The sequence below is a fragment of the Eumetopias jubatus genome, unplaced genomic scaffold (genome assembly GCF_037043125.1).
Source record: "Eumetopias jubatus isolate StellerSeaLion01/CBP00866 unplaced genomic scaffold, mEumJub1_p1.0 scaffold_14, whole genome shotgun sequence".
NCBI classification, from domain to species: Eukaryota; Metazoa; Chordata; class Mammalia; order Carnivora; family Otariidae; genus Eumetopias; species Eumetopias jubatus.
In genome coordinates, this window is record NW_028274820.1 from 62633067 (window position 1) to 62643922 (window position 10856).

The 10856-nt window shown below is 41.9% G+C and overlaps 1 pseudogene; it reads left to right on the forward strand.

The window, feature by feature from the left end:
- Positions 1-3291: 3291 nt before the first annotated feature.
- Positions 3292-3770, forward strand: LOC148162521 (peptidyl-prolyl cis-trans isomerase A pseudogene; annotated as a pseudogene).
- The last annotated feature ends 7086 nt before the right edge of the window (positions 3771-10856 follow it).

Consider the following 10856-nt stretch of genomic DNA (forward strand, 5'->3'; position numbering starts at 1 on the left):
AAATGACTAGGGGAAAAGGGGCTGAGGGTCACGCTGACAGAGGGGATCCGTGACGTTTGGTATTCTGTGCGCAACCTCAGGTGGGGCCCGGCTACTTACTAGTGAGATAGGGCTTTAAGATTTGCCCTGTTTTGGGGGGCGTCTGGGTGGCTCAGTCTTTAAGCGTGTGCCTTCGGCTCAGGTCATGATCCCAGGGTCCTGGGATGGAGCCCCCCACATCAGGCTCCCTGCTCAGCAGGAAGCCTGCTTCTCCCTCTCCCACTCCCCCTGCTTGTGTTGCCTCTCTGTCTGTGTCTCTCCCTGTCAAATAAATAAATAAAATCTTTAAGATTTGCCCTGTTTTTATCCAGAAACGGGGAGGACTTCTCAGACAAACAAGATTACTGTATCTTGGATGCAGCTCAGTAAGCATGTGCGCTTCACTCATTTATTTTGGCAAGAATTCATCTTTGCTGTGACCTACACACATGGGTCCGAGGGCTGGTGTGCATCAAGTTCGATGCATTTCTCATAGGCCAGTTGACAAGAGCCGAAGTGTTAGCAGCAGCTCTGTAGAACCATCTAGATCACACAAGCGCAATCTGAAAGCAGCAATTAATTTTTCTCTGGTCACTGCCTCTATGAAGAAGCTTCACCTGTGAGGCCTATGCCCGCTGGCCCAGCAGAGACAGCCCTGCCAGAAAGAAGTGTCCCTTAGTAAGATGGTGCTTTGCATGCCAGGAATGTTGAGATTCAGTGCTGAGGTATTTTAGTCCTTTTGAAATCCGTGGGGAAAAATTAGTTGGAATCATTTTGTAACAATAAATCCAAAGACAGTCGGATAAAGGACCAATCTCTTCCTTGCTTTTTTGAAACAAAACAAAACAAAACAAAAAAACCCATTACTTAATGCAAGATGCAGCATGAAATAGAATTTGGACTTGAACTACAATTCAACAAACCTTTACTTAATTGCGACTATTTGTTCTAGGCTGGGAGGCAATGATCTTTAAGATGCAATTCCTGCTCTCAAAGAGCTCATTTCCTTAACAAAGAAATTAGAGCTGTGTGATAAATACTAGAAGGGTGTAGGAGGAACAGAGAAGGTACAGAGGAGGAAGTAATGAACTCTGGAGTGTTCAGGAAGTCTTTCTGCAGGAAAGCAGTGCCTGTGGTTTTGCAGGATGAATAGGAGTTAGTCTTGCAAACAAGATGGGAAAAGGATGTCTGTCCAGACAGAGGGAATACTAGAGCTAAAGGCACAGACAACCAATCTGTACGGGGAAGGCAGTGAGTTGATAAGATAAATTGGGAGAAAATGGTGGGGTCAAGAGCCTAATGGTGTTAATGAAGTCTTTTTTTTTTTTTTAATTGAGATACTGGGGCGCCTGGGTGGCTCAGATGGTTAAGCGTCTGCCTTTGGTTCAGGTCATGATCCCAGGGTCCTGGGATCCAGTCCCACATCGGGCTCCCTGCTCAGAGGGGAGCCTGCTTCACCCTCTACCTGCTGCTCCCCCTGCTTGTGCTCTCTCTGACAAATAAATAAATAAAATATTTTTAAAAATACAATGAACGGAATGTATGGGGACAGAGAAAGGGGGAGAGAGAATATTTAATGACTTGGCATTTCCAGGCGAGGTGATATGAAGACTAAGGAAGAGAAGAAGAGGAGCAGATTTGGGGAGACACTTGCTAGAAATTGCTGTCAATGTCAGTGTCCCAAGGCAGGCAGCTAGGGCTCCAGGTGTGGAGCTCACAGGTGGAGACTGGAGGCAGAAATTGGGCCATTATAGAGAATGATACTAGGAGGAAGTTGCTGAAAATCACCAAGGGAGAGGAGATAAAGAGGGAGAAAATATGAAATATGAGACCTAGAGTACACTTGCAAGGGGCTGGTGGGAGAAGAGGAGCTGGGGAAGGAAGATGGAGTCAGTGTGGTAGAAGGAAAACTAGAAGAGAGAGTGCCCAGAAGTGATAGAAGGAGCAGATTTGGGCAATGAGGACCAACGCGCTCACTCAAGACCCTCAAACAGGTAGAGGGCGATGAAGACTGACATCATTCTGGAAGGAGGGCGTCTGCCATTGTCAAACTTTCTGGAGTGGTGAAGGTGGAAGCCGGGCTGCCAGGGCCTGAGTCCTAGAGGGCAACTCTAGACCGCACTTTTCCGGTTCGGGGCGGGGGGGGGGGGGGGGGGGGGGGGTTGCAAACCAAGACTGCGAGGAGAAGAGGCTACAGCAGCTCCCCCGGGAGGCAGTTTCCGTGCTTTCACTTTCTTCGCGCTGTTTACTTTACTAAGTCTGGTGTGAACACGGGGTTAGCAAACAAGAGACAAAGAACCTGAATTTACCCCTGGTCCCCAGGGTCTCACTTTCACAGTCATGGGAGCAGAACTTGAAGTGCTTTTCCTTGTCCAGAGTGATGGCGGTTTTAAGCGATTGTGTTGAGGGTGTGTTTTCCAGCCCCGAATCTTGTATTCGGCTGTAACTTGGTCATGGCTCAGTTCGGACATCACAGTGTCTATAACTTCTGTACATCAGTGTTGTAGGCCTCTATGGCTTAGCTGTTATAAACAGTGAAAAAAATCAATTAAAAGAAATTTACTTAGTGAATATTCATGATTCTGTGTGTAAGACCAAAGATGGATGAATCTTGGGCCCCGAGAGCAATGGGGTTATTTGCCTTATTATTGAGTTGTAAAAGTTCTTTTTGTATCCTGGAGAGCGGGCCTCCCAAGACACATGATCTCCAAATATTTTCTCCCATTCTGTGGGTTGTCTTCCCACTGTAATCATGTTCTTTGAAGCACACTGATAAGACCCAATTGATCTATTTGTTGGCATACCATTGTTCACAGCATTCCCTGTAAGACTGGTAGTAATGTCCTGATTTTAGTGACTTTCTTCTTCTTTCTCTTTGTCAGTCAAACTAAAGGTTTGTAAATTTTATGACGTTTCCATCAATTGAAAAATGGGCAAAGGATTTGGATATACATTTCTCCAAAGAATATTTACAAAAGCCAAGACACACATGAAGAGATGCTCAACATCACTAATCATCAAGGAAATGCAAATCAAAACCACAATGAGAGGTCCCTTCACACCCACTAGGATGGGTAGAATAAAAAAGAAATAACACATGTTGGTAAGGATGTAGAGAAATTGAAACCCCTGTGGTTGCTCACAGAAATGTAAAATGGCATGAAATCTCTCTCTGAAAAACAGCTTAATAGTCTCTCAAAAAGTTAAACATAGGCCTTGCAGATGCTGCCACCCCAAAGCCACCTACACTGTCCACCCACGGTCAACTCTGCCATGTTCTTCCACGTCATTGTGGATAGTGAGCCTTTTGTCCGCATCTCCTTCAAGCTATTTGCAGACAAAATTCCAAAGACAGCAGAGAACTTTGTGCTCTGAACAATGGGGAGAAAGGATTTGGCTATAAAGCTCCCTGCTTTCCCAGGATTATTTCAAGATTTGTGTGCCAAGGTGGTGACTTCACATGCCATATGGCACCAGTGACATGTCCATCTATGGGGAAAAATCTGATGATGAGAATTTCGTCCTGAAGCACACGGGTCTGGCATCTTGTCCATAGCAAATGCTAGACCTAATGCAAATGCTTCCCAGTTTTTCATCTGCACTGCCAACACTGAGTGGTTGGATGGCAAGCCTGTGGTCTTTGGCAAAGTGAGAGAGGGCATGAATATTGTGGAAGCATGGATTGGTTTGGGTCCAGGAATGGCAAGACCAGCAAGAAGATCACCATTGCTGACTGTGGACAAATCCAATAAACTTGACTTGTGTTTTATCTTAACTACCAGACCGTTCCTTCTGTAGCTCAGGAGAGCACCCCTGTACCCCCATCTGCTCCAAATAGCCTATAATCTTTGTGCCCTCGCTGCAGTTCTTTGGGCTCCATATTTTCCTTCCTCCCCTCACGTCTAGCTGGACTGCAGAGTAAAGTTCATGATTATGAAATAAAAACTAAACAAACAAAAAAATTAGAGAGTAATTGTGAGACCCAGAAATTCTATTTCTAGATACATACCTAAGAGAATTGAAAACATGTGTCACACAAGAGGGTGTAGCTCATAGCAACATTATTTATAATAGCCAAAAGGTGAAACAACCCAGATATCCATCAACTGATTAACAAAATATGTGTGTGTGTGTGTGTGTATCTCCATACAATTCAACCATAAAAAGGACTAAAGTAGTATTACATGCTACAAAATGGATAAAACTTGAAGACATTATGCTCAGTGAAAGAAGCTAGATGCAAAAAGCCACATTCTATGATGCTCATTTATATAAAGTGTCCAGAATAGGCAAATCAACAGAGACAGAAAGTGGCTGAGTGTTTTCCAGAAGCAGGCCAGCAGGAGAGAAAAAGCGGCAGGGGGGACTACTGATGAGTAGAGCCTGCCTTTTGGGGTATTGAAAATGTTCTGGAATGAGATGGTGGTGATGGTTTTACAACGTTGTGAATGTACCAAAAGCCCTTTTATAAATGATACTTTAAAAGGGCAAATTTTTGTGGTTGTGAACTGTATCTCAATTTTAAATTAATTAATTTTTTTAAAAAGATTTTATTTATTTATTTATTTGACAGAGCACAAGCAGGGGGGACAGTAGAAGGAGTGGGAGAAGCAGATAGCAGATAAGCCGAGATAGCAAAATCAAACAGACCTGAAAGACAGCAAAGGTAGTAGTGGCCAGGCATGTGGTTTCAGAGCAAATTGCCTGGGACCATTTCTTACTAGCTGTGTGACCTTGGGCTATTTACTTAAAGGTTTTCCCATCTGATAATGGAGTATGTTAACTCATAAGGTGGTTGTAAGGTTCAAACAGCATGCTTCATAAAGACCCAGGCACATACATGTGCATTATTAGTATTATGATTATTTATCCCAGCTCCACTTACTAGCTTTGTGCCCTTGGCAAATAACCTCGCTGAGCTTCAGCTTCCTCAAATGTAAAATGGGAAATCATAATATCCATCTTACATAAAGAAATGGTATGGAAAATTCGTAGCACAGTATTGACCTGTGTACATGATCAATAAATGGTTATTCTCCAAATTAGTTTAATTCAAGTTGGGATGAATCATTCTGAGCTCCCATAGGCACATTCTCTATTTAACCATCTGCCAGATTTCAGAATCTTCTCCTGCCCCCACCCTCCACAGGCCCTAGGCTGAGGGCCAGATGATAGGAGATGGAAGGCTCATCTCTGTCTTTATTTCAACATGTTATTCTTCAACAGCAGGACTTGTTTTTATATCCCTACTGAGTTCACATGGGTAGGTTTGGGTGGCAGCAATTATTCTCCGTATTACTTTATAGATGAAGAAATAGACTTGGCTCTGACAGATTGGATTTTCTCTAGCAAGTCCTCCATAGAGGTAAAAAGCTCTTCATTCTAATCAGAGCCAGAGAAAATGCTCCTGGCTTTATGCTTCTTTAAATCCTCTCTTTCAAAACATTTGGAAGACCTGCGATGGGCCAGGTATTGCACCAAATTCAAAGTAGAACCCATAGCAGAGGTTTGAAGCAGAGATTGCTGCAGGATCCCAGGCAGGGGCCTGGGGGATGGGGAGAGGCAGGTTCTGACAGGTGGAGATGGGGGCAGACAGCATATGATGTTTCATGGAAGAGGTGCTATTTTGGCTGGGCAGTGAAGGTTAAGGAGGAGTTGATAAGTGGGAAATGGAAAAGGTGTTCAGGAAGAGAGAACAGCATGGACAGTGGGGACAAGGTGGGAAACTGCTTGGGACGGTAAGTATGTTTGGGAATGGCAGGTGGGCAGAGTGGAAGAAGATAGAGATAGAAAGTTAGCCTAGGCAGGATTGTAAGCCAGATAAAAGAGCTGGGATTTTATCCTGTTAGCTGTCATAGGATGACCACATATTTCATCACCCAAATAGGTCACTTATGAGAGCAAAAGGGTATGCTAACCAGATAAAATCACAGAAGACCCAACACAAAACTGCCCTGTTTCAGGCTAACAGGGACATCCAGTCACCCCAGCTTTGGAAAACCTGGAAGGCCTGATACTGTTCAGATTTGTGTATATCAGAGGGGATTCTGGCAGCAGTGCATATTGGAAAGGAGAAGGGGTGTCTACAGTCAGGCAGATAGCTAAGTAGGCAGAGGGGTGGAGAGGAGAGATGTCTAGGAATAAGTTTTCTCAGAAATACAATGGACTGCACGCCTGGATGGCTCAATCGGTTAAGCGTCTGCCTTTGGCTCAGGTCTATAGGCTTATTCTATATAGCCAGCATCATCAGATACTCTTCTCTTGTTCGTCAAAACGTAGTCTGCAGACCAGCAGCATCAATATCACCTGGAAGTACATTAGAAAGAATCTTGGGGGCACCTGGGTGGCTCAGTTGGTTAAGTGGCAGACTCCTGATTTCCACAGATCGTGATCTCAGGGCCCTGGGATTGAGTCCTGTGTCTGGGCTCTGTGCTCAGTGTGGTTCTGCTTCAGGAGTCTCCCTTTCCCTCTGCCCTTCCCCTCACCCCCTGCTCGCTCTCTCTAAATAAATAAATAAATCTTTAATAAAAAAGAGAGAAAGAAAGAAAGAACCTTGAACCCCACTCCAGACGTAGGGAATCAGAATCTGCATTATAACAAGATCCCCAGGTCCTGGTCTACACAAGTGGGTCTCAGCCTTGTCTGCATGCTGGACTCCCTGGGGAGCTTTAAAGAGTCCTGATGCCCAGTCTCCACCGACAGTGATTCTGTTTAATTGTCTGGGTGTGGTGTGAGTATTGGGCTTTTAAAAAGCTTCCCAGGGGATTCTGATGTGCTGCTGGGTCTGAGAATCACTCTTTTAAACAAATACAGCTGTTGGTTCCTTCCTTCACTCATTTCTCTTATGTACAACAGACCTTGTTAAATACAGGCACAGCTTGCTAGGGAGATGGGCAAACCAACAGTTACAATATAGTAGAATAAGCACTATGAAAATCATTATTCCAGGACCAGGAAAGATCCAGAGGAGGGCCCAACGTCTAAGCCTGCCTGAAGGAATCAAGGCAAATTGCTCACAGGATACCACATTAGTCTCAAGGACAAATAGGAGCTCTGGGATTTGTTGAGGGTAGTGGTGAGCTGGTGTGAGGATGAAGGAAGAATTCTGTGTTTACTATGAAAGTGAGATGTATAGAATTTTAAGCTATAGTAGATTATAGAGATCATTGAATAAATCCAGTGGTTTTCTAACTTTTCTTTTTTTTTTAAGATTGTATTTATTTATTTGAGAGAGAGAGAATGAGAGCTAGAGAGCACGAGAGGGAAGAAGGTCCGAGGGAGAAGCAGACTCCCTGCTGAGCAGGGTGCCTGATGTGGGACTCGATCCCGGGACTCCAGGATCATGACCTGAGCCGAAGGCAGTCGCTTAACCAACTGAGCCACCCAGGCACCCGGTTTTCTCACTTTTCTGACTATGGCTCAATTTAGGAGAAACGCTTTATGTCTCAGCCCAAAATATATATATAAAGTTTCATGAAACAGTATTTACCTTCACTAAGTGTGATGCACTTTGATATTTTCTAGTCTTTCAATACATTTGTCTCTCATTAGACAAAATATATATATGTATATATGTGCATATATACATATATATATATGACTAACTGAATTGGTCTCCTGCCCCACTAATGGGTTATAACCTACAGTTTGAAAGACCTGACTTAATCGCTTCAATTTTTCCTTGAGCAAACAATGAGCCACAATATCTAGACAACTTAGCCTGGAAGAGTAAAGAAAAAATGTATTCAAATTCCAGTGTGAAGGACTAGTGTTAGAAATAAAGAAAGCCTTCTATATGGTATTGGTTGTTGGAGATTTCAGAAGGACTTGCCTTCCCTGGAAGTCCTACCCATTTTCTGGGAGGTTAAAGCAGCCCTGTAGAGAAGGCAAATAAAGAGTCTAAGTACTTTCTAGCCCCCACTAAAATATTCTGGATGTATGAATATTACTGAGCAAGAATTCTCAGTTTAGCTAGGTTTGGGGAGGAGTCAATGCAACCTGAAAGGGGGGAGAGAGCCCCTATTAGAACCACCGGGGGCCTTTGTCTAATATACATGACTCCCAGCCATTCTGATATGCCCACTGCCCATTTGGGGCCAAAATTCCCCCTGACAATAAGCCCTATGGAGGCTCTGGTTGATAGAGGTATATGATTCACTCCAGTGCATGGGGGCAGGCAGGAAAAAACAAAGGTAAGAACCATGGATCTCTTGAGCAATGGTTCCCCATCTTTTAGGTTTCATTGGCCAATAAAAATTCAAACTGACAGGCGCCTGCGTGGCTCAGTCATTAAGCGTCTGCCTTCGAGGTCATGGTCCCAGGGTCCTGGGATCGAGCCCCACCTCGGGCTCCCTGCTCAGCAGGAAGCCTGTTCTCCCTCTCCTACTCCCCTGCTTGTGTTCCCTCTCTCGCTGTGTCTCTCTCTGTCAAATAAATAAATAAAATCTTTAAAAAAAAAAATTCAACCTGAGTTTAAGAATCAATATCGGGGTGTAAATGTTTATTGTATCAAGTAAGGAAGTAAAAAAAACCCACCCAAATAAACAAGAAAAACAAATACCCCCAAACTACTGACATCTACAACTATCTTAAGGCTAGAAAGGACATAATCTTTAAAGGAAAGTCTTGGAAATTGAATCCATTTAGCTTTAAGAAACTTTAAAGAAATTTTTAATTATGGTAAATGTACATAACATAAAATGTATCACTTAGCCATTTTTAATATATACTATATAGCCTTAACTGCATTCAGTTGTGCATCTCTAGAACTCTTCATCTTGCAAAACTGAAACTCTATCCATTAGCAACTCACCATCTCCCCTCCCCACAGCCCCTGGCAACCATCATTCTACTTTCTGTCTCTATGAATTTGGCTACTTTAGTTAACCTCATACAAGTGGAATCATACTGTATTTGTCTTTTTGTGGACTGGCTTATTTTACTTAGTATAATGTTCTCAAATTTCATTCCTGTGGTAGCATGTATCAGAATTTCTTTCTTTTTGAAGTCTGAATAATATTCCAGTGTATGTCTATACAAAGTTAATATATCATCCATGGATGGACACAGGTTGCTTTCACCTTTTGACTATCGTGAATAATGGTGCTATGAACATGGATATACAGTATCTGTTTGAATCCCTGCTTTCAATTCTTTTGGGTATATACCCGGAAGTGGGGATTGCTGGGTCATATAGTAATTGTATATTTAATTTTTTTAGGGATCACTATATTGTTTGAAGACATTTAGCTTTATATAGATTTTTGGAAAAGCAACTACCGCACTGTCCTAATTTTTCTTATACCACTATGTATATTTCATCACAGACAGGCATTGGTCTGTAGATCAATGCCTAGAATTACTGTTCCAACACATACAAATTTCTTCCTGCTCTAACAGGTACAAATTGATACTCTGGATTCTTTATATTTTGTCTAACTAGAAAGACAATTATTTTAAATCATAAAATATCCATTAAGGTGGCGCCTGGGTGGCTCCGTTGGTTGATGTCTGACTTCGGCTCAGTCATGACCTTGGGGTCTTGGGATCAAGCTTCACTGGGTGGGGAGTCTGCTTGTCCCTCTCCATCTCCTTCTGCCCCTCCCACTGCTCATGCTCTTTCTCTCAAATAAATAAATAAATAAAATCTTTTAAAAAAATATCCATTAAGTAGTTTGGAAAATTATACAAAAGCCATTAACCTAATTGCACTAAATGTGAAAAACAAGACAGTTTCTATTATTCAATTTATCAAGCCATCACCATTTCAAATTTGACTGTAAGTCACAATTCATTCTAATACTGGTCATTGAAGGTAACAGACACTTGCTCTTCCCCTGCCTGATAATGAGTTTACAAAATCTTAGAGGAGATGGCCCGGCTTTCCAAAACTCTTATTTTTCTAAAGTCGTGTGTATCAAACTAAGTAAATTTTCTGTATGGTGGGGCTTTAAAAATTTTTTTTAGGAGTGGTACATTTTAAGTTCTTTGTGATCTACAGAGGAAACTCTTTTCCTACTGAAACTCATGAGTTATTATCAAATAATTTTAATTCAGTAGAAAAAAATCCTACTGTATTAAAATGAAATCCTAATCATGGCTGTCATTCTCCTCATTAATACTGGTCTTGGCAGTATTTTTCAGTTCTTAACCCAATCATTGGTGGGGGATGGGGATGAAGAAATAACAACATTTATTAGTAGTATGCCATCGGTTAAAAAGATATACTGGAGAAACCAGATAGATGTACATCTGAACATTTAATGGAAATGTTATGTTTTACTGAAGGAATTCAAGACCTTTTCTAATTCCTCCCTAGAATTTCAGTGAATCACAATTTCAGTGTATCGCAAATTCTAAAAAGTAACAAGTCGTCTTTTCCAAACCTATGAACCTATGAATCTTTTGTTTGCACAAGTCGTATCTGAAGTTCCTTCCTACTTATTTTTTCCTTTGTTCCTTGCCTCATGGAAGCAACTGAATTCTGGTAATGCTTTTACCTATCATATTTTTGACAGTCAAAACTGAATCAGAAGATGCCTCTGGACTTTTTTTTTTTTTTTGCCTTTTCTCTGCTAAACCTGTGTGTTTTAGTGCAGCACATTTTATTTTCCAATCTGCATAATTTGCTTGAAGCTTGATATTGATATGTCATAAAAGAAAATATCATGTATGAAAAAACACATGTTGTTGTAAAATCTGATTATTTCATAATGTTTAGCTCTGTTTGTTTCAATGAGAAAGTTGTAAGAGTGTTTCGGACACTAGTGTGCTGAGGTTAACATTTGTTCATCTGCCCTTAATGTGTACATCTTGCCCATGAGAATGATATGAAAGTG